The sequence below is a fragment of the Equus caballus genome, chromosome X, assembly GCF_041296265.1.
Source record: "Equus caballus isolate H_3958 breed thoroughbred chromosome X, TB-T2T, whole genome shotgun sequence".
NCBI classification, from domain to species: domain Eukaryota; kingdom Metazoa; phylum Chordata; class Mammalia; order Perissodactyla; family Equidae; genus Equus; species Equus caballus.
The window spans coordinates 96,533,535-96,558,723 of NC_091715.1; the positions used below are offsets into that span (position 1 = coordinate 96,533,535).

Sequence of the window (25,189 nt, forward strand, 5' to 3'; positions counted from 1 at the left end):
ATTTTGTGTGTTATTCGACTGATATGTAGAAGAAAAGTGCTCACTGTCCTTGGTCTCCAGGTGAATAATAATTAATACATATAACAACCCTGATAAGAATATATGTGTATATGTTTTTATATATATATAATCATCATAATGTGTGTAACAACCCTGATAATAACACATATATGTTTTAAATATATTATATATTTATATATATTACGTATATACGTATATTATGTATTAATTATGCGTATATTACGCATATATATGTGTGTCATATGTGTTATAAATATATATATATTCATTATAGATAGCTTTGCCATATAATCTATTTATATCATAGGAGCAAATACTGTTAAAAATAGTTCAGTGGATGTTTTTCTTTTTTGACATTTGGTTGTGGGACTCATATGAGCATTTGCTTGTCGCATCTTTAGTTGAAATTCTGATTCCCATTAAAAAAACAAAAGGAAATGGCCCAATGTAAGTTGAAATGGGTCCTTTACTGAAGTCTTATTTTTCCGTAAAAATGCATCGGTTGCAAATGTTACTGCCATTTCCAGTACCTAAAGTCCCCTTAGAGGATATGAATAGTGTACTGATTTGAAGTTTTCAGCCATATGCCATGGTCAACGCAAAAACCTATTGTATTAAGTCAAACCACATATAATTGCTGATACTCAGCCCTTTTTGAACTATAAAGTAGCAACTCGTTATGGTTCAACCTTTTCTATAATTTTTTTTTATTTCCTATATTGAGTTTGGGTAAAATAAACAATAAATTATTAGCCACATACATCTCTGTTTCATCTTGCAGCTAAATAAAGATGAAATACAATTTTTCAAACCTTCAGAGAGTCCAGCTCAATTAAAAATACCGTTTGCACGGGTGTTGAGATTTGTCTCTGTAGAAGTGCTCTCAGAGGCTTGGTTGATATGTAATTTATTAACCTAAGCTTTTTTTTTTAATACATTTCCTCAGAGGTAACTCTGCTATACATAAGAATATTTGATGCATCAGAGAGGCAACTAAATAATGTGCTTTTTGTTTAAAAATAAAGGATTCTTTTGTTAGCCCCTGGAATTTCTTACTCAAAATCTTATTCAGAGTAATAGTATTAAACTTCTGCCACAATTTAATGAAATGATTTTGCTCCCCCCCATTTTTTTTTTCTTTCTGAGGCAGTTTTTAGATTGGAATGAGTAGACTCTATAAAGAACACAAATGATTGGTATTAAATGCCTGTCTCTTTTGTCTAAAAGTCCTTAGTTTTTTGAACTGAGATGAAAATTGAATTGGGCTTTATACCAAAGAATTTATATTTAGATGAAGTCATTCCGACGGTACCGAAATGTTATTTACGTTCCTGTAGCAAAGCTCATAGTCGTACACTGAAGCAAACGTCATTTTTGAGAAGCATCTCAACCGCATCTAGGCTTGTTCTTTCTTCTTTCATTTTATTGTTTATTTTGGTATTTGAAGAATAAAAGGAAAGGCTAGTTTATTGAATAGAAAACGTGTGTTCGTGAATGACAAAATGTTTCTGACCAAAGTAGATTAACCTATAGACAGAAGTTAAAGTTGATTCTTAATGATAAGAACACATATTAAACATGAATCGCCTCTTGGATTTCTCCTAACTTTGCTTTAACATACAGGATATTGTGGAATAGCTTTGAAGGGAAGGTCTAACAGTTATAACATCAGTCTTCCTTCATTTACAAGCTTAAAATAAAGCACAGAGCTAGTGTAATGTGACCCCTGAATTCTGAGAGAATCCTCTGGAGATTATACTTTGTGGTTTTTGTTTTGTTCAAGTGCATAAGAATCTTAGTTTTGCTCTTGTCCTTGAGTTTTCCCTAGTTCTGTGTCCGAAGTGAAGTTTTCTTCTTTTATAATGTTTATTATTTTCAATGAAGAAATTTTCTTATGCATACGGTTCAGTTTTTTACTCGAATTTCTAGATCGTTTTATCTCTGTGTCCTCTTGCTTGTTAATAGATTGGTTTCCAATTCTCCTTTCCTACGTTTCAGCCCACTAATGGGTTTTCTTCTTTTCTCAAACAGGATGTGATTCAAATTGACTTATACGAGCTTATGGTTTTTTTTAATAATGTTTTAGCCCCCACCTCTTTTTTCGCTAGAACATGGTGGCTCATTCCATATCATTATAGTTACCATGGCTTGATTAGTTTAAGTTCACATACTGTTAATTTGTTATTTTTCTCTGATATGTTTTCATTTTATTTGGTTATACATTTCTACAAATGTTTAATGTAGGTCAAGTTAGAAATATCGTTTTTGATACTTTTCGTACTGTCCTTCTTCATTTTTTACTGTATATTGTCTAATTACTAAAACATGTAGGGTAATTGATATTTAATAAACTTTCCCTAAGATGAAGTAATACTCATACTTTTACTCAATAAATGGGTAGTGTCCTAGTGCTTATGAACAACAACTTTAAGCCAACACTGATCTTCTTGTAGTTTAGTAGTTTGACCTGTAGGGTCAAATATGTGTGGATGGAAGAATTTCAGCATTAGCAATTCAGGAAGCAGTGGTTATATTTCTGACATTTTAGGGGTTTTTTGATTCAAAAAACAGATGGTGAATCTAGCTCAAAGTAAAGAAAATTATTGGAAAGTATAACTGTTATGCTTTTAGTTTAAAGTGAAATAAGGGGCCGGCCCGGTGGCATAGTGGTTAAGTTCATGTGTCCCTCTTCAGCAGCCCAGGCTTCACAGGTTCGGATCCCGGGCATGGGCCTACTACACACTGCTCATCAAGCCATGTTCTGGCGGCATCCCACATACAAAATAGAGGAAGACTGGCACAGATATTGGCCCAGTGACAATCTTCCTCAAGCAAAAATAAGAAGATTGGCAATAGATCTTAGCTCAGGGCCAACCTTACTCACCAAAATAAATAAATAAAAAAATTAAAATAAAATAAAATGAAAACCACAAGGATAGTCTGGAATATCAAATGGAATAGCATGTACTCATGAAAAGCAACCATTTCCTGACCAAATTCGACTCTTATTACCTATAAAAACATGATGGTTTTTAATTTATTTGGGTTGTAGTGTTAGCTCAATAGTTAGTTGTCAGTTTCTGAAAATAGCAGTTTTCAACATTTCAAGATTTTCAATTAGACTATAGTGACAAATACCAGTCTTGCTAATCACCACAGAGTTTAGTCAGTTAAATTATGATATGGTCTTTCTTTAACTATCGTCAGGTCAGTTAGTATCTGCTTAATCTTTCTGCGCCTTAATAAACTAAGGGAAAGATTGAGATCATTAGATATCCAACCGTAATTTAGCACTGTCAAGATTAAGGAGGGTATTATGGTCATTAGGAACAAAATGGTTTCATTTATGGACTGAGAACAATGAGGCCCATCAATAAACCACTTTCTGCCTCTAATGAACCTACTTCTCTCTAATTGTGTGCATATGTAACAACAAACTCATTTTCTTCTTTCATTCTCGATGAGAAGATTGTTAAACACAAATGCTTTGCGTATGTGTCACTTATACTTCCTTCAATTTCGGTATGTGTTCATGAATGCAATAAATTATTTCTAGGTGAATTGATATGTCTTTTAAGGGAAATGTGCTGTGTTCTCTCCCAGTTTTGCAGTGTATATTTGTCAGAGGAATAGATTTTCTAAGATTAGATGAACTCCAACATCAGTGGCATCTTAATACTTCCATGAGTCAGTCATTTTAGAAAGATATCTGTCTTATAAAATTCCCGATTCAAAATACTTGAATGTTCTAAGAAGTGAAGATGCCCTCAGTAAAGAGTTCATAAAGGATTCATCTCTTGTTGGGCTCTCTGTCATTCTCCCATCGTTATGGTAGAAATTCTCTTAACCCACCTCCTTGGAACCAAGTTGCCTGAGAATTCAATTCTCAGGCTTCACTGGATGTGAGGTGTTGACTGATGCCCAGGGCAATTTGACTGCTGGTAGCTAGTAGCTATCCTTGAGTGCACTCTGACACTTCTGCTCTTAACATTTGAGATCATGGCTTGCCATGAATGTGTTATGCTTATTTTCTGAACCTCCTGTATATGCCAGTTGTACTTGTTAGGGCAATTATGTCCTTCAGTTAACTATTATGTGAACCAAGAAATAGTGTTTGAAAAAAGAAACATGCCATTTTTATGAAAACTACGGTGAATTCTTTGGAAATGCTTGATAAAGTCATTTTAAATTTGCGTCTAGTCAGGTGTGGCTGAGCAAACTTAAAAGATAGGAACCAGTTCCAAAGCCTTCTGGACTCTGATTGCTTCATGAATGTATTCGAGTTCTAGAAACTCAAATCTAGAAACCAATCTAGAACCTGGTTTAGAGAATGTATTTTGTGTGTGGTTTATTTGCAAAGCAAGTCTCTGAAGAGAGCCAATCCAAGGATCCTAACTCAAATAGAGTACCTTAGCTCTACATCAAAAAGGTTGGCAAGTGAATATTATTTATACTTTTCTGGTTAAAATATTTAAGATGTATATCATGTTTTATGAACACATACTTTAACTGAACTCTTTAGTTAATTGACCTTTCCTGATTTTCTAATTATCTTTCTAGTCCTGTCTAGTGTATTAAAATCTTTATTGCTGCTCACTCATATTCACTAGAAATGTTAACTTCATAGTCTAAGTTCATCATTTTCTCTCCTTTCTACAGCATAAAAATGGGCCATTGAGTGTTTATACCTTGAAGATTCTTCCCCTTACGCCCCCACCCCCCTGCCCCAAGATAAACTCAACTGCCATAGGCTATGGTCATTTTACCCAGTTAAGGTATTAAAAAAATTGAAGGCATCTGTCTTGTTTCTCTCTGTTGTGAATATTATGTTATCAGAAGCATACAGACTATTTGCAGAGGAGAATCTAATGGCAGCCTGAGCATAGTTTTCTTGGCAATCTTAATTCTAAGATCAGAGAGAAATAGGAAGGGCTTCCAGTGGGGCCTAAGCATAGCACATCCTATGAGAAAATGTGATGCCTCTGCTCTAGAGGAGCTTACATTCTTATTGAGAAGATAGGATTTACAGGTGAGACACACTTAGAGAACAATATAAGAGACTAAAATACTTAGATGGGCGTGGCAGATTATAAATTTTCTAGGAACTAAGAGAAAGAAGAGTTAAAAAGTGTAATTATGGTACCAACCCCAGAATGTTTACCCATGTCAAATGATTGAATAAAAGAATGGCTCAGGAAGACGTGGAAGTCTGTAGGTATTATCAATGGAATATCCTTTCCACTGTATATTGGAGAAGAGTTGACAAAATGTAAGACTATAAAAATAAATACTGTCAGGGATTACACAATATAATTAAAAACATGCCAAGACTTATTTGTGAAAAGTGAAGAATGAATGTATATTTAAAAGCATATAATGTAAATATTCAGGTGGTCAATGAAGTCAAGAGAATTCTGCTTCTTAGGATGGAATTAGAACTTGTTCCATCATCTATAGCTTGATGTGGATACATTGGCCTACAAAAATGGCAGTTTCATATGGTTCAGCCATTACATTTGTATTCAGAATTCCCTCAAGGACATTAATCAGTAGAAATGTGTGGAATATATATATATATTCCAGTAGTCACATTTAATGCATGTAAGTCTGCCATAACAATGTAGAAAATCTATCAATATTAAAATTTATATCACATTTATTCATTTACCTAATACTATCAGCATTAACAAAATACCTTAGCTATTCATGGCATGGAAGTGTTCTGAGCACAGTATAAGACTTGCAAAATCATTGAAGCAGTGTGGGTCACCATGATACATGAATAAAGTAAGAAGATTTCCCCATTCTGTCCATTTATAATGTAGGACTTGATGTAGTTTATTCTTAGCCGACTAACGAGACCATTGGATAGTAACATGTTTGTTCATTTCACCCAATATGTATTTAGTCTTACTGTGTGCAGTGCACTATGCTAGGCCCAGTGAGAAGTACAAAGACTACCCCTTACCTTCAAAAATGTTACAGGAATATAATTTTCCTGATAGAATGATTGCAGAAGATTTATTGAGGTTGACTTTAGCTCAGAGAAAGTTTTTAAAGACTTATTTCAAACGGGTCTTAGTTTATTCCACCTCTGGCAAAGTCAGTTGCGTGTGATAGTGAATCCTAAAGCAAAACAAGGAGATTCTGTAGATCATATAAGAAGCAGCAGTAATCGGAAAGTCAAACCCATTTGTTGCATTCAGGTTAGTGAATATAAGGCATAATTAAATAAAAGTAACTGCAAAATTGAGATCCAGTTTTTAAAAATCCAGGTTATTCCTAGGCGAATGTTTAAATCCTTAAACTATTTAAATGATTAAATCTTGCCCTCAAGTTTATATTAGAAAATTCAGCAGGTGCATGGAGCAAATTTTAGGAGGGGCGATGGTAGTTTTCTTGCCTAATACTTGAACTTTTGAGTGCAAATAACGTGAGGTCTTGAGTCCTAAAATGATTGGGGTTATACACGGGATTCTGTTTATGGTGGAAGATTTGAAAATACTATTTTTGTGAGGAGAGAGTTCATGTAGAAAATGAAATCTGTTGATGTACAATAAGACAAAGCCCAAAAAAGTGTTTTCCAACTTTGCTTGTTCCTCTAGAATTACTCATTAGTGTGTGCTCATTTTTTTTCTTTCTAAGATCATACCCTTTATTAGGCAGCAATATTCTGCAAATGGAGAAAAGAAAATGAGCAGTTTACAATTATGTAAATAAGACATAGTTTTTCTATTTCTGAAAAGTAATAGAGAGAACTTTTTCCCCCTAAATGAATAAAAGTGCAAATAAAATTAGAATCCTTGTACCTCGCTACTCATTAAAGGGTGACACTAGTAACAATTTGCAAAGAGGAAACTGTAGAAATGCAATAAAACAAGATTATCTTGGCAAAATTGAGATTTCTCTCTGTACATCATGCTAAAAATGTCGCTGAGAGCTGGTCTTTGCAAGACAGTGAGGGATCTTGGCATGCAATGTGATTTGCATATTTAAAGAATCGATTTAAGTCTTACAACCCACACCACAGAGAGAAAGAAGTTTCAGAAGAGGGATGCACCATTGTCCATCTGTGTATAGCAGAGTCCATGTGGTTACCAAAAGGGCACTGGTGCATTTTTTAATTCCTAGAGACAATAAGGCTGGGGTATGAAGTTTACAAAAGCAATTTCATTTTATGCCCATCGTGGAGATTGTGACTGTTTTTTATATTTGGAATAGCACTGTAGTCTCCTATTAATTTGCATTACTTTAATGCCTTCTATCCTAAAAATCTTTTGATTTGTGTTCAAGATGTTAGTCATATTCATTAGTTTCTAATTGCATTCTGTAACCTCTGGTAGCTTTGGGGACTTCAAATGTAATTGAAAGTTTTAATTTTAACTCATAGAATCAAGGAGTGATATGGTGACATCAGTGTTCAAAGAAGAAAATTTTTCCCCCAGAGGCATTCATGAGATGGATTGAAAGCGTGGAGACCAGTTGCCATAGTCTAACCTTTAGGTGACGTGAGCTTCCGAAAAGTGGCAGTTGCCAATGGAAAGGCAAAGATGAATGCTAAAAGGCATTTTGGAAAATAACGATGGATGAGAATTGGCAGCCGGCTAGATGTGGTTAATAAAAAGGATAAAGAATAAAAACTAACTCTGGTTTTAAGCACTGACAGCTGAAAGAATGGTGGGACCATTGGGGAAACCAGGACAATCAGAAATAGATTTTGGTTTCTGGGGGAAAGCGGTTGCTCAGGTTTGGCTATGTTGCTTATAAGAATGTGGAATCCCCAATTGGATATGTTTATTTGGCATGTGACAAGAGATGACTGCCCCTCAAATAAGAGGTTGCGACTTGCGTATAGTCCCGGAATCCTCAGCTTACACACAACAACGAAAACCTTCATGGAAAAGCAATGTGTTAAGATAAAGAGTTTATAGGGAAAAAAGCAGAGGGTCTTGGGAATGCTGCCATCGAGATGGTGGGAAGAAGCGTAGAAGGCAGCAAATGAAACAAGAGAAAGAACAGTCCATTGCTCTACAGAACAAAAGAGATCTAGGGGCTGGCCCGGTGGGTGGCATAGCGCTTAACTTCACGTGCTCCACTTCAATGGCCTGGGGTTCTCCACTTTGGATCCCAGGCACTGACCTAGCACGGCTCATCAAGCCGTGCTGTAGCTTGATCAATAAAGTAAAATACAGGAAGATGGGCACAGATGTTAGCTCCAGGCCAATCTTCCTCAGCAAAAAGAAGAGGATTGGCAGTGGATGTTAGCTCAGGGCTAATCTTCCTCAAAAAAAGAGATTTATATTTGGAATTGAAGCAGCATTATAGTATTGGTCTCAAATAATTTTTCTGTATGTCAGGTAGTCATTTCTTTTCAAATAAAAGATAGGAAATCTTCACAGTTATCACAATAAAAGTACCTAGAAATTTCCTGTTGTAAACTATGGGTCTCCAATGAATTGTAATTATTTTTATGAGTTGGTAGAATTCTAATAAATACAAGCATCCCTGCTGTAGAATAGATGCATTCTTGAAAAGTTTTCTTTGAAAAATACATCCCATGTTACCATGCCTTGCTTTCTAAATATTACCTTTATACGTAGAAACTTAAGAGAAAGAGTCAGGGAGCTGCTTTGGCCCCATCTTGTTGCCGACCACAATTTCCCTATAGCAGCATTTCTAATACCATCAACTCAAGATTTTTATGTCACAATCACTATTCACAAAGAATTTTCACCGCACATTTGTATCCTTATAACCACTCTATGCGGTCAGCACGGCAGTGGTATGGCTCCTGTTTTACAACTAAGAAAACAGAGGTTCAAGGAAGTTTAAGCATTTTATCCAAAGTCATATGGAAAGTAAGCGGGACTCAGGTCTTCTGATTCCCAAACCAGCTTTCTTTTTGTTGTTTTCATGCTGTCCCACGTTTATTATATATTCCCTGGAGACTCCTGTAAGTGAAACTTGAGAATTTCATCAGAGCGAATCCTAAAGGTACGTGGTGAATTTGCTCTGTTTTACGGAGCAAAAATCTGTTTAGGTGAGATTTCATACATTAGGTGAGAGGTCTAAAGTGGCTGTTTTACTGGGTTCTTCTGGATACATTTTGACGTATGTTAATTCTTTTAGGCTTTTTGAGTAAATTACTCTTGAAAGGGGTCTTACTGATACCCTCCAGAGGCCCAGAAGAGTTATTGGCTTACAAAACTTATGTAGACTGCACTCAGGAAATAGTTCACTCATCTCTTAACATCTGGATGTACTGTTTCATTTTTTTTTACCATTATGTATTCATATCTGAAAACTATGGCCATTTCAAAATAAATATGGTAAGCAAACAGTGTGTATATGATTAAGAAAAATTCACTGTAGCTCTGACACTTTATAAAAAATGTTTAAGAAAAGAAAAAGAAAAAGCCTTCAAGTTTATAGCATCATGTTAAAAATATCCCAGTGTATCTCTGTAACTTGAGAATTCAATGTAATTTAAATAACTAAAAAACATTTTTACAGTAATACTCCATTCTCTTTCAACAGAATTACCAATTATTTTTATATTATCTACTTTGAAAATATGGGAAACAAAATTGTTCAAGATGTTTGGGTATATGTCGTTCTATGAACCAAAACACAGTTTTTGTCAATCTGCATTCCCCCAGAGAGATAATAAAATATTGCTCTGTGAAAATCTGATTTTCACCTTATGCTAATCATACTCTCTTCCTCAGACTTCTCCTACTCTCTTCTAAACATAACCCTCCATCAAAACAAGAAACGAAACAAAAACATCCTCCAAGAGAGAAAATTGCAAAAATGCGAAAGCAGTACAGAAACCAAGAAATAAATATGTTTATTTAGTAGAAAATAGGAGGTGAATGTTGATGACTCCGCCATTGAAAATGAGTCCTAGTCTACAACTAGGCCTCCAGGTTCCTTGGCCCGGATTCCATCAGCATGAACTTCTCTCCCTTTGAGGTCCCCATAAGCACGTAGACAATAGCCTTTGTCATCACATAGAACATGGCCGCCTCCAGGATCCAAGCTTTGAAATGTGCCTTTCTTTTTTTTTTTTTTTTTTTTTTTTAAAGATTTTATTTTTTCCTTTTTCTCCCCAAAGCCCCCCGGTACATAGTTGTGTATTCTTCGTTGTGGGTTCTTCTAGTTGTGGCATGTGGGATGCTGCCTCAGCGTGGTCTGATGAGCAGTGCCATGTCCGCGCCCAGGATTCGAACTAACGAAACACTGGGCCGCCTGCAGCGGAGCGCGAGAACTTAACCACTCGGCCACGGGGTCAGCCCCTGAAATGTGCCTTTCTACCCACAACCATCCTCACCCAGCCCTGGCCTCTCAAGCCTGTCTGTTGGCCTCATTATGACTTTACCGTTACCCTTGCTATCCTCTCCCTTTTCTTCTAACCTATTAGTTCCCCTCTAGCGGCATTCGCCGTGTCACCTGAGCTATACATTTCAAGCCCACACAGTACCATAGAATCCCTACATTTTTCCTCAAGCTGCCCTCTTTTAGCCTTCTTTTGTGCACACCCTGCTGCTCCTGTTGCTCTGTTCCAATTCCAAGTCCTGCATAGATGACAAAAGTCACACACACTGTCCACCTGATGGGCTCCACTATCCCATGATTTCTAACTTTAGGTTCCTAATGCAATTCAGATAGCTTTCCATTTAACTCTAATCCTCTCTTTTTTCCCCACAACAGCAATTCCAAACTGTGTTTGTTCTCTTCAACCCACAAGTCCATCCTCCATACACCCAGAAGATCATCTTTTCGCATTTCTGAGAAGATCTCTTTCATTTACAGTCACATGTCTCAGAAATACATTAACCCTCTACCCTTTACAAATTTTCTTCCTCCCTACTCATTCTTTTTTTCTTTTTGGTGAGGAAGATTGTTTCTGAGCTAACATCTGTGCCAGTCCTCCTCTGTTTTGTATGTGGGATGCCACCACAGCATGGCTTGATGAACAGTGTGTAGGTCTGTGCCCAGGATCCAAAACTGTGAACCCCGGGCCACCAAAGTAGAGTGCGTGAACTTAACCACTCAGCCACTGGGCCGGCCCCCCTTGCTCACTCTTTAGTGCATTATAATCTGGCTGATACTCTCATCAGTTTATATGTCCTTCTATGTACTTGTTTTAACCTCCCAACAAAATTACAGGCTCCATGAGGACAGGGATGTGCTTTCCTCCTCTCTGACGTCCTTGTCCTTTGCTATTGCAATGTTGTGCCATTAGCAGACACTAAATAACTGTGTGTTAAATTAAAGGTTTAGAAGAACTTCAGGTACCACGTTCAGTTTGTACGCGTCCCATGCTTGGAAATGCCACTTAAGCTTGCCCTTCCTTATTCCTGAGAGGGAGTAGAACTTATTGGTTAAGAGTGCACACTAGACTATATACCTTCAGGTACTGGCTCTGCCACCTACTAGGTAGATGACCTTGAGAAAATTATTTAATCTCTCTTTGGCTCAGATTCTTCATTTGTAAAATTGGGATAATAACAGGCTATATCTCATAGGATGGTTATGAGGATGAAATGAGTATGTGTGTGCACACACAGGTAACACTGGGCTGTGTAACTTGGCAGCTTCCTGAAATGTATTGGAGTAGTGATATAAACCCCATGTTAGCTACAAATGGGTCAATTACATAGGCTTCTTCTTGGCCAATTGTTAGATCTTTAGAAAAGTCTGAAAGGAAGGAAAATGTGGAATACTAGAGCATTGGATTTGGATCTGTCTGTTATTTTGAAAAGTGATAATTTGGCCGTTGAGATTGAATTTCATGTTGCTTTGTAGTGGCTGATTTTTCCTCTTCTACTGACTAGCTTAAAGAACCTGGCTTTGACTTTCTGCACTATCTGTTGCTTTTGTAGTTTATTTACATAATTTGAAGAGTTTTAAAATAAATTTTTCCAGGAGTGGCTTGATCCTGTCTGTGGTATTGTGCAAACTGTATAAAATATGCATTTTTTAGTCCTGTTAAATAATTATTCTATAGATGCAATTGGCAGAATAAATTTATATAGTTCACTTCACCTCATGGAATTTACAATATACATTTTACCCCCAGAAGGGTGAAAACAATCTTTGCAAAGAGACTCAATTGCATCGTGATTGTAGAGAAACCAGAAATCCAGAGACCTGGTCAGTCACTTTTGATTCTTCTCTGTCTCCATATCCTCAGGAGAGATCTGGACCGGGAAACTGCTGATGTCTCTCCCGATAGTTCATATTTATTAATCTAGAACATGAAGTGGTCTCCAGAGGCAGGGTGATAGGGGCGGGTGAAATGCGTGAAGGTGGTGTAAAGGTTGAAACTTTCAGCTGTAAGGTAAATACGTTCTGGGGATGTAATGTACAGTGTGGTGAGTATAGTTAACAATATGATGTTGTGTATTTGAAAGTTAAGAAGGTAGATCTTAAAAGTTCTCATCACATACAAAAACTTTGTAACTATGTGAGGTGATGGATGTTGACTACAAGGACTTATTGTGGTAATCCTTTAGCAGTGTATACATATATCAAATCGTTATATTGTACATGTCAAACTAATGCAATGATGTTATATGTCGATCAAGAAAGATAGGACACAGGTTAGCAAACTTTTTCCTCAAAGAGATATTGGTCAAAGGGCACAAACTTCAAGTTATAATATTAACAGTTTCTGGGGATGCATGGTGATTATAGCTAAAAGGAAATGGTAACTATGGGATGGAATAGAGGTGTTAGCTAACACTATGGTGGTAATCATTTTGTAATATATAAATGTATCAAATCAACACTTTATAAACCTTAAACTAACACAATGTTGTGTGTCAATTATACCTCAATAAAACTGGGAAAAACAAACACCACCACCAAAATGAAAAACAAAAGACATAAGAGCTAGTAACATGAGCTTTTCTTTTTCTTTGCAATATGCAAGGTAAATCTTTTTTTTTAATTAGCTAATAGAAAGTAAATGTCTCTGGGAAGCGGGAAATAGGGGGCAGGAGACAACAAGTGCTGTTTTCATAAGCAGACTTCCAGAATGATTTGACTCTTTAACCTATGTACATATATAACTTCCATAAAAATAAAAACTATGATTAAAACTCCTACAAAGAGGGGGCTGGCCCTGTGACCAAGTGGTTAAGTTCATGTACTCTGCTTCAGCGGCCCAGAGTTCACCGGTTCAGATCCTGGGAGTGGACCTACACACCGCTCATCGAGCCATGCTGTGGCGATATCCCACATAGAAGAACTAGAAGGCCTTACAACTAGGATGTACAACTATATACTGGGGCTTTGGGGAGAAAAAAAAGAGGAAGATTGGCAACAGATGTTAGCTCAGGCCCAATCTTCTTCACCAAAAAAACCCAAAAACCTTCCACAAAGAAATAATTAAAAGTTGCTATAGTCTTAAAAAAAAGAAAGAATGGGAGGAGGAGCACGAGGAAGTGTGGGAGAAGGGCCTTCAATGAAAATCAAAGATAAGAAAATGGAAATCCTCTATTTACGGGTCTTAGACGTATTGATCCTGTAAATGACAGGAGCACAAAAAGAACTGACATATATCTAGTCCTATACTGTCCTAGTTCATATGAGAAGAGCTTTGCATACATTATTTCATTTCGTTATCATGACCGTCTTACAAGATTAGAATTGTTTTCCGCATTTCCCAGATCAGGAAACTAAGGTTCACAAAGGTTAAGTAACTTGCCCAGAATCACTCAGTAAGTAGTAGAGATGGAATTCGGAATAGGTATGTCTGACTCCAAAGGCCATGTTTTTTCTACCACAACTTAGCACACCACTGGATCACTGAAAGATTGTAAGCCTTACGGTGACAAGATCAGGGTTTGGTTTTGAAGTATAAGTCTGGCATAGGGTGGAACCAGATTTTATGATGCCATTATTGACTCATTTGGATGTGTATTTCTGGGAGAACTAGTTGGTAGGACATATTGTTCGTTTGGGTTCCAATTCAGGTTCAGCTGACGTCTAGTCAGACCTTCTGTGGGCTGGGCACTCTGCTAGGTGTGTTTTACCACATTATCTAAATTATTATTAATTGTGGTTGGATACTTTTTAAAAAAAATATAGAAACATGTTTTATAATGTTTGGTTCATTTGAGCTACTAGAAAAACTGTTTTGGAAGAGCATATGTGATGTCCAGGGCCAAATCTATTTTGTCAGTAAGTATTACCAGCATGACATCTGCTTGCGTGTCGTGGATGGAATTTGCTGTGAACCCATCTTAAAAAAGTTATTCTGCATCTTTTCAGCAGCCACCCATCTTCGGTATTGAAATAGTAAATGTTTTTGAATTTGATGGGAAATTGGTAGATCTGTATAATGAACATTAATTTCTAGTTGTCCCAGGTTGAAAGGCATGGCCATTTGGGTGGGTTTCTTATTTGAGGTTTTTTATCCATTACTGGCCTCATAGGAGAGATCCAGATCCTTTAGAAGTTGGCAGAATAATCCATGTCAAAGGACCATAATTGTTAAACCTTTATTTTAGAATACCAAAGGCTAGAGATTGCAGTGGCAAGTGTAACTTGCTGACTAACTGGAGGGATGAGCAATGACGGACCTTTTGAAACTGATGGAAAGTTAGATTTGTAAGAAGAAAATGTAAAGGGTAGGGCTTCTAGAAAGACTTTGTCACATCCACGGCAGCAACAGAATTACTGACTTGGGAACTGAAGCAGATGTGTGCGGTATCCCCATCCACTCAATATACTCAGGAGCAGTAATTATATTGTTCCACTGTGATTGAACAGGAAAACATTACTGTTGTCCTTAAAAGGAACAGTTCACTGATAAGAAACTCAGCAATTAATTGCCATGACCAGTCATAGAAAAACAACCAACAATGAAATCTAAAAACGTACATACCTTAAAAGAAGCTCGTAGGGGCCGACCGGTGGCGTAGTGGTAACATTCACGTACTCCACTTTGGCAGCCCACAGTTCACGGGTTCGGATCCAGGGCACAGACCTACACACCACTCATCAGCCATGCTGTAGTGGCGTCCCACATACAAAAGAGAGGAAAATTGACATAGATGTTAGTTCAGGGACAATTTTCCTCAAGCAAAAAGAGGAAGATTGGCAATAGATGTTAGCTCAGGGCCAATCTTCCTCACCAAAAAAAAATTAAAAAGCCTGTAGAGCTACATCCAGGAAGAAGATATGCTTATTGTGAATACCTCAAGTGGAACCAGTGGAAGAGAGGGACCAAAGGATGAAACCTACGTTGTCTTGTGTTGGCTAAAACACCCTTAACCCTTCCCCTTGTACCAGTGTTAATGTGCCAATTATGTGCACTATGAAGGAAAAACAGTTGAATCTTTCAAATTTCTCCTTCTTTGAGGGAAATTCAGGCAGATATTTTCAGGGCTGTGTGCTTTAAAGGCCTGCAGCTTTTTGATTTAGTGTCCTCCCTCCTCCTTCAGAGGCAATTAGCTGTGTGGTTGTTATGGGCAACATTGGTTTCAAGAAAAGTGTAACAGCAAGACTTTTGGGGAAAAAAAAATAAGTCTTAATAGGAATACCCGTGGTACCTGTGCAAGTTTAGAGTAACTCAGAGAAAAGCAGTAAAGAGGAAAACTAGGAATAAATTACAAGCATAGCCCAGAGGAAAATGACCTTACCCAACGTCTAGAAATGTTTGTACTTGGCATGAGTCACGGATGCAGGAATTATTACCTAGATTTATGCAGCCAGAAAACTAACTGTGGACTAAATTATATCATGGTAATGTAATGAAACAATGTAACTGTTCTGAAGTAGAATCTGTATGCAAATACCTTCCTATTTCATGTGCCAGTTCAGACCTCTCTTCTGAGCTATGGATCCAGATATCTAACCGCCTACTTGCCATCTCAACTTGGATGGTTCCTACAATTGATACTTCGTAGGTCCAAAGCTAAACCCTAGATCTTTCCCCACAAATCTACCCTCCAAACATCTCCATTTCTGTTTTTCGTGCCAGAAACCCACAATCGTTCTTAACAATTCCCTCTTCCTTACCTCTCACGTTTCATCCACCCCAAGCCCAGTGAGCTCTACCTCTAAAATACATCTGCAACCATCTTTGGTGATCCTAGTCTAAGCCACTGTCATCTCCTGTCTAGATCATAATAATTGTTTCCTAACTCTTCTCCTTTGTTCCATTCTTGACTCCCTCCCTCCATTTTCCACATAGCTGCCAAAGTTATCTTTTTAAAAGCGTAAATCTCATCAACCTCTCCTACTTAAAAGCCCTTCAGTGCTTTCCCACTACTCTTCTGGTGAAACCGAAACTCCTTATCATGGCCTGGAAGGCCCTGCCTACCTCCTGAACCTTCTCTCCTCCTTGAATCCATTGTTTGCTTATGAGACAAAAATACCGAAAGTATAATAGATTTATGAGATGATGATACCCAGATAAAGCCTTGCTTTCTTTATGGACTGATTTGAGTGGTGAGAAAATTATTACAATTATATCCTCTCATTGCTTTAGTTTACATTGTCATTCTCTTATCTGTGGCCATATAGGAATCCTATTAGTATCCCCAGTCAGTTAATGAATAAAGAAAATGTAACCATAAACTTACTCTCCTTCCAAGTGTCTTTTATTTGACCTGTAACCTACTGCCAAGCAGAACTGCTAATCCGGGCGGCACTAATGTAGAATGGACTCTAATGGCTCCGGCATCGTGACCTCAGCACTGACACTGATCTCAGTGTAGTCAATGGCAACCTGCATTCGATTGGGGTGAAAGGTGATGGCACTGTCTATGTACATACCTGTGGACTTCATGCGTTAGACCTGTTCCAGAAAAACTTGGTACAGTTTAAGAATAACTGTGCTAAATCATGTACCTCCATTAATTTTCCGGATGAGTTCAGGAATACAGTTCATGGAAAACTTGGCCACAGTCACAAAAATTACACTCAAGAAGGCTAGCATTCTTTTTTTTTTTTTTTTTTGAGGAAGATTGGCCCTGAGCTAACATCTGCCACCAATCCTCCTCTTATTTTGCTGAGGAAGACTGGCCCTGAGCTAACATCCATGCCCATCTTCCTCTACTTTATATGTGGGACGCCTGCCACAGCATGGCTTAATAAGTGGTGTTTACGTAGGTCTGTGCCTGGGATCCGAGCCGGCAAACCCTGGTCCGCCGAAGCAGAGCCTGTGAACTTAACAGCTGTGCCACCAGGCCGGCCCCTAACATTCTTTTAATATAGCTTTATAGCTTTATGATGACAATATCTACATGTATTTAATTCTTATCAAATAGCATGTGGAAGAAAGTATTCAAATGGTTTACCAATCCATATAATCTTTCCACACCTTATTAATAAGGATATAATATACCAGGAGTAAGCATTCATGAATGCTTACACAAGAAGCAGGTAGTTGTCTTGGTGTGAAATAAACAGTGCTCATTTCTCACACCTGGCTCATCAGAACTTTGACGATGCTGAATATAATTGTTTTCCACGTGTTTTTTCTTTGTGATCTTTTTCCATAATATTAATTATTACAGCTCAAAACTAAAGACACATATAAACATATACTCAAAATTCCAAATTTGATGAACTTATAATTTAGGATTTCTTAAATTAAGATTTTGTCTTTTCTGGTCTTAGTCAACAAGCCTCTATTTTCCATAGCCCTTATATTTCCATAATTTTACTAATTTATGTTTAAGGCCTCCTATTTTAATATTAAGTAGCCTCCTTTCACAAGGTTCCTTTTACCATTAGTGTTCTAATTCCAAGGTGAAAGAAGAATGCATTACATAGATTTGACAAGTGAAGACATTAGTAAAGTAATGTCATAAAGGATTTATCAGCATTTGAAGGCTCTGGCAAGCTTTTCTGTTGAGAATACTGGTCCAGCCATTTACATAAAATCTCCAGGGGAGAACAATTCAGCATAGCTCAACCTCAGCTCAGTAAGACTTGACTTGACCCGTTACAATTATTTCAGTTTGAGGTGTGGACGAGTGAGCCATTTTATACTGCAAGGAAAACAAATGAGCTTGAAAAAAGCTGCTTCACGATGAGAACAGCAAGGCTGTATCCGGCTCCGCTTTGTGGAAGCTTCAGCTCGCGTATGTACCTCCCCATCCTGGCCTTGAGCTAAGACTGCCAACAAGAGTAGGAGATTTCAGTTTGTTCTTTAGCCTTTGATTTAAAAATCCACACGTCTTATTTGCTGCAGGCAGAATAACAGTTGCAGGAAAGACAGCAGGTGAAAGAACTGTGGTTCTGCACGGGCACTGTGTCTGTCCACTGCTGGTGGTTTGGTGGTCAGGTCACAGAATTTTTATTGCAAATCGTTATTTTGAGGGTTTCACACTTGCCCTCCCTCCCCCTTTACCCGCGCTGTCCTTTAGCCGTACTTTCCATAGTTATTAGTAGCGGTTTTTTCTTTTCTTTTCTTTAGAAGGCTCCATTTCTTTCTTTAAAAAAAAAACAACCTTCAGACTGAGGTTTTCAGGCTGAGAACTTGTGCAAATGTATGAACCCAGGCACTGAAATATGCTCAGTAACGTTTTGAGAGTTCATATTTAATATCGTTTCTTATGCGGGGTCGGTGAGCCAAGGAGTCAAAAGAAAGATTTCTTAGACTCTCAAGATCTGGCAGTAGTGCTCTTTTATTTAGAGAATAGTATAGAATAGCATGGGGACAGGACCCATGGGCAGGCAGAGCTGGTGCGTGGGGACAGGACCCACGGGCAGTCAGAGCTCCTGCTGCTGCCCTGAGTTGAGGGTTAGGGCTAAATTTAAGGCATGGGTATGTGAGTCATCTCTTTACAAGACAAAGGAAAAAAAGTTAAAATGGTACCAGTGCCAGTAGGGTCCGGCCATTGGGCGGTCCCACAACTTTTAGATAAGAATCAAACCGGATTGAGTAAATGGCAGAAGTCACGGCTCACATATTATCTTCAACTAAAGACAAAGGAGGATTTTGGGGTGGGGGGTCAGTTACATGAGGTTGCCAGACAGTAAACAACTTAAGTTCTTGCCTTCTCCATTAAGAGTTTTCAGAGATAAGGCCATCCCCCCTTCCTCCTGGCGCAGAGAGGGAGGCATGGAGATTTCCTTCATGAATGCAATTGTCTCTAATCAAAGGGCAAACAAATTCCACTCCTCGGAGCCTGCTTCTTATCTGTAGTTTTAAAAGTAACCAGCCTAAAAATCGTCGTCATAAACTGTTTTAAAATTAAGCAGCCTAAAAATCCTCGTCATAAACCGTTTTAAAATTAAGCAGCCTAAAAGTCCTCATCAGTTTCTAAAGCAGTTTTCATGTTTTCTGAGAGAAGTTCCTCTGCTCTCAACATCAGTTCAGGCCATTTATGAATCCAATTTAGAAAAACTGCACCTCATCCCTAAGGACACATGTTAGGGGGCAAAGGATGGCACTTGTGAACATGTATTGGAGACGAAATGTTTTAAAATTTCATTTAGAGGCCAGCCCGGTGGCATAGTGGTTAAGTTCGTGTGTTCTGCTTCAGTGGTCCGGGGTTTGCTGGTTCGGATCCCAGAGGTAGACATGGCACTGCTCATCAAGCCGTGCTGTGGCAGCATCCCACATAGAAAATAGAGGAAGATGGGCACAGATGTTAGCTCAGGGCCAATCTTCCTCAAGCAAAAAGGAGAAGAATGGCAACAGATGTTAGCTCAGGGCCAATCTTCCTCACCAAAAATAAATAAATAAATTTTAGCAAGGATTCTGGTTAAATTGTGTTTTCCATTATGGTGACCTTTTAACAATTTTTACCCCTGAGAATCAGTCATTTTCCACAGATTGTTGTTGTTGTTGTTATAGGAATTTCTGATTTGTGTGCCATTTACCACTTACTTTCTTTAAAGGCCTAAGAAGTCCACAGTGATGAGCGTTTGCTATTGTTATTATATAAACACATTTGCTTCATTTCCATGTACAGCACTGATATAAAATGAAACTATTCACTTATAAATGCACTCGAGAAAGAACACAACTGTGCCTGTTGTTCAGGCTGCTTGTAATGTCCTCTGCTTTTTTACGTATGCTTTCTGGATGAGTCACTTCAAAGCTATGCTGCTTAGCTGATGGTAATTCTTCAACTAGATATATTCAGTGAAAGGAAATTACAGGGTGCTTATAATCGTGTTTGGGCCTACTCACATACACACTTACAAGAGTACATTTTTGGCCTTTCTTCGAGCAAAGATATAAGAAGTGTTGGGTTACTTTGTCAATGGGTAAAATTAATAGAAATATTTAATTCAGAGAAAAAAACTCTCAAGTTCCTGGAAACGCTTTTATATTTACATAAAATTATACTTTCTGCTCATGGTGTAGAGAATGTCACCAGAGTCCTCTGATTTTTGTTTCCCCTTAAAAGCGTATCAGTTCTCTTATATACTGTGTAATTGAAGAATCTTTCCATTTAAAATTTCACTTAAAATGTTTATCTTACACTTTACTTTTCTTAAAATTATGAATTAGAGCAAGTCTGTCATTTAAAATGTTTTGAGTAAAAAATCAGGCCACTCTCATATATTTGCTTGAGGCCAGGAAAAATGTCTATGTATATTTTTCAACTGAAGTAAGTAGATAAATAAGATTTGTGAGGAAAGTTTCTCCCTACATATAACTCAAGAGAGTATACTGAGCTTAAAAGGTTATTTATGGAGTACAAGGAAGAAAGCTATAATAAAGAACCCGAGAGCTATAATTTAATTTTTTAGTGTTGTAATTCAGATTCAGTAATTCAGTAGCAGATGTAAAAAATGAAATGAGAGAAAAAAATTAAAGTGCCACCAGACTGACTAATCAGTCATTGAAAATGCCTGTAGTGGGAATTTACTCAGATAGAAAATGTTTGCACTGTCATTAAAGACTCCCTAATTTATATTAGTGAACTAATAGAATGACAGACACAAAAAACACCCTGAGGCCGAAGCTATGCGAGAGACCAGCATTTCTAATCCACTGTGGTATTTAAATGTTCTGGACCTCCAGCTATCCTACATCTACCCCTGCCTCCAGGAAGAATATTTTCCTCTCTCTCTCTCTCTCTCACACACACAGACACCCTCAAGAAATATTAGAATTAGCATAGGCTAGGACCTAATTAAATCGTTAAATAAGCAGCACCGACTCTTAGCTCTTCAGATTGAAGCAAATGTATTCAAGGCAAATAATCAGGCAGGTAAACACGTGTTAATTCTTTTCTAACACTTAAAAAAATCTGCTATCTTTTAGACAAGTCTAGAGAGCCGAAATAACTAAGTTTTAAATGTCTCCAGAGAAATACAGACTACTGCATAGGTTTTAATTTCCAGAAATCTTCTTTAAATTTGGCACTGGCTAATATCTCTGAGATTGGCTGTGCTTTGGTAGAATTGTCACTGGTCCTCAGACCTAGAATTCCATGTGCCCTACAGTGTGATGTGTGGTAAAACCTACAAAGAGAACACAGTCTAAGTTTGGTTCTCTCGATTAGAAAGACGAACTGGATTAAATTAAATCAGGCCGTAGTGGGGTAGCTGGCAGGGAATGACTGCTTTTTTTGTTCAAATTACGTCCAAATTGTTTAATTCTTGGTGGCGCTTATACAGTAGGAATTTGTCTATTGGAAGGTAGAGTATGGGGGAAGGATGGTGGAATATGGAATAAATGTTTAGAGATTACCTATTATGTACCAGGTCGAATGATAGGAACTTTTTATTTATCAAACCATTTAACTTGAATGACTACTCTTTAAGGAAGGTATTATTATCTTCATTTTGCAAGTGGGGAGATAAAAACCCCAACCCCGAGAGAGTAAGTAACTGGCTCAAGGTAATCCAACTGGTATTTGGTATGGCAGAGATTAGAACCTAGGTCGATCTGACTCCTAAGACCATGCCTGTCCCCAAGTATAAGTGACATGCCCTTGTGCCAGGTGGGTGCAGATTTTGTCTCAAGTTGCTGGCCTTCCAGGTGCTAGAGACACTGCTTTACATTTACAATTTCCTGAGAAGACACCGTTTGGCTCGTATCACACCCCTGCTTGAGAGCAGTACATACACCTCATAGAGTTTTTGTGAGGATCAAATGAGTTAATACATAGAACTACTTAGAATAATGTCTAGCACATAGTAAGTACTCAGTAAATATTAGTTAAAAGCTTAAGTAATGACTAACCCTTATACCTTAGGAAGATTAGTTGAAGGAACTGGTTGGTTGTAGCCTGGACAGGTCAAGAAGATGCGAGTGATACCTTTCCTATAAACTGGGGAGTAGACTCGATCAGTGTTGCTACAAGGCAAAATGAGGACTAATGGGTAAGAAGAGTTCAAGTAGGCTGATTTTGATTATAAGTCAACAAAAATGTTTCTAATCATACCAACTGTCACAAAGGGAATAAGCCACTTAGGATATAACGAATCCTCTGTTCTCGATCTAGTTTATGCACCACCCTAGCTTCACTGGGCACCCCTTCTGTGCCACCCTGCCCACAAAGCCTGGGCCACTTGTCTTGCTCGCCAACCAGAGCGGGAAGTAAACACCCCTTGAAACGGAATTTCACCCATGAGAGAATAGAAAAGGAGAAGCACCAGCGGTGAACTGCTCACCCCCTCTAACCAGCTCTTCCACGTTCCAGTTGTTTGGTTTGTCTTATCTGGAGACCAGGACTGACTGCAGGATTAGGAAGGCCCAGTGCAGAATGAAAATGCAGGGCCCCATTTGAAAAATTATTAGGAATTTCAAAATGGCGACCACAAAGCATTAAACAAAGTACAGGGCTCTTTTAAGCGTGGGAGCCTGTGCAACTACACAGGTCACGTGCCCATGAAGTTGGCCCTGATGGAGACAGCCCGAGACACTAAACTGCCAGCTGTATTTTCTGTAAAGCTGTGGCAGTTCAGTCACTTGCTGTCTCGTATTTGCTTTTGTCCCTTTTCCCTGGGATTATGCCCCACCCTCACTCCCCAATAAGGCCTTAACATGCAGGCTTTATTTTAGGCTCTGCTTTCCAGGAATGTGGACTATGACTCTGTGCAACCTGAGTTTTTACAACTTGAGAGGCTGGTCAAAATCCCCTTTACTGTCACTTCTAACTCGAAGATACCATAATTCCACCAATTTCAGGCTATACATTTTCTTTAATGGTATTGTTTGTTTAATGCAGCCGTAAATTTGCATGTGGGCTAGAATCCTTGGATTATTACATCTCTAGTATTTTATTCCCTTTTGTTCATGTATAATATTAATAATTCGTTACAGAGGAAGAGTAGGGGAGCCTAATAAAAAAAAGGTGTCCCTTACTTCTCTTCCTCATCCCAGTGCCTCACTTTCCCATTTGTCGAAGCATTTCCTGCAACCCTGCCTTCTCTACATATTATTAGACAGACTTCAACTTCCTGTTTCCTTTCCATACTTGCATAATAATTGATGTGGTAACTTTCAGTCATTATGATTGTATCTAACCTCTACCTGCACATTCAGTTGCAGAAGTAGGCATACATTTAAATCAGAACCAAAAATTATTGAGATACACATATTCATTCAACAAACCTTTAATGGGTACATGCGTGATGAGTACTGACGGAAAAGCGAATTAGATAGATAGATACGGATTAGAAGTAGATACGGATCTTACCACTAAGTAGCTTGAGTTTTTATAGTGGAGACTGTTTATGTACATGAAACAAAAATAAGTCTCGTTCAAAGCAAAAAGTGATGTGTGGAAGATCACTTAAACAAAAGTGCCTGTAAATGGTAGAGAATCTGGACTAGAGCTCTGGAGGGATTTATGGAGGACTAAAGATTCAACATGTGGAACTGAGGTGGACAGATTTCTGGAAAATATTGTTCTATTCAGAATTCACCTTTAGAGTAAAACGCAATTTCACTGGATTAAAAACACTGTCTCTTGTTATTTGAGACAACTAGACTTTTGTGTGCAGAGAAACTTGATTAGGGTGTTTCTGTATTGAAACTTCAGAAGATGAATTTTCATCATCATCCCCTTTTTACTACTGGAATTGCTATTGCTTTTGTTGGGGGATTACTATTGCGACCTAAACCTGGCCGAAAGTTATTATGAGTTCATTTCTTCCATGAAACCTAAGTGACGTAAACAACTTGTCAATTTATATCTTCAGCTTTTCAGTCAAGAAAAGGAGGAAGGAAAACCTTTTGAATGATTAGCGAGAATCTACTGGAAAAACCCAAGTGAAAAACTTCAGTTTTAAAGTCAGAATGATTTCCTCCACAGCAAACTCATTCTTTAAATAAGGGAAGCAATGATTCCCAAGCCATTAGCAAATTTTTGGCAAGACAAGACTCTCTTAAACTTCTCCAGTAAAGAATAATTTCCAAGATGTTGTCAGATCTAAACAAATGGAACTAAATTGGACAGAACTTTGGGGACTGACAGAGTAATAGAAAAAAAAATGATTTGTCTTTAGTGTTGGTGTTTGATTTTCAGTGTCTTGAATTTCCATGTAAAATTAGGGCAATTTCTCCTCATTGAGTTATAAAGGTGTGTTCGTCAGTGTGATGAATTTGGATCAGTAGGGTTTGGCTGAAATTTGCCAGAGGGTAGATTTTGTCAGTCTCTTCAATTTTTCATTGTCATTCTGATATGCCTCTGAATGAGACCAAAATTTACTTTAAAAAACAATAAAAAACAATTGTAATATTATTCTATTTCTGTTTCACGGTCCTTTAATGAAAAGAGCAGTGTTTCAGAGGGCTGGATTGAAAAACCAATGTTGCAGGCTACATATCAAATTCTAATACTTAGCTTGTCTTTTCACCTAAAACCCTGCCCAGTGCTGTTGATATTGATGGAAGTGTCTTCATACATAATTGGCCTTCATGCAGGAATGGAGTATCTATAAAATGGTATAAGTTAAAAAAAAAACCTCTGTGAAAAGAAGGCATCATAAGAGATCTGGAAAGTGTGCATGTATTTAAGAGCAGTTTGAATAGAATACTTAAAATTATTGGTTGTCAATGAGAAGAGAAAAAGAAAAGTGCAGAGAATGTTAGGGGTAATTAAAGCAACTAATGATAGTGTGTGAGTGCACGCTGAAGCTTTGGGGGTGTGTCTGTGCATATGTGTTTGCTGGGGTTTGCTCTGAATTCTCTCTATTTATCAACAGCTATTTTTCACATCTCTGCGAGTAT

The 25,189-nt window shown here is 37.8% G+C and overlaps 1 protein-coding gene across 7 annotated transcripts in view; it reads left to right on the forward strand.

Annotated features, from left to right (window-relative positions):
- DIAPH2 (diaphanous related formin 2) overlaps positions 1 to 25,189 on the forward strand; it is an 814,964-nt gene that overhangs the window by 494,302 nt on the left and 295,473 nt on the right. The window lies entirely within an intron of this gene.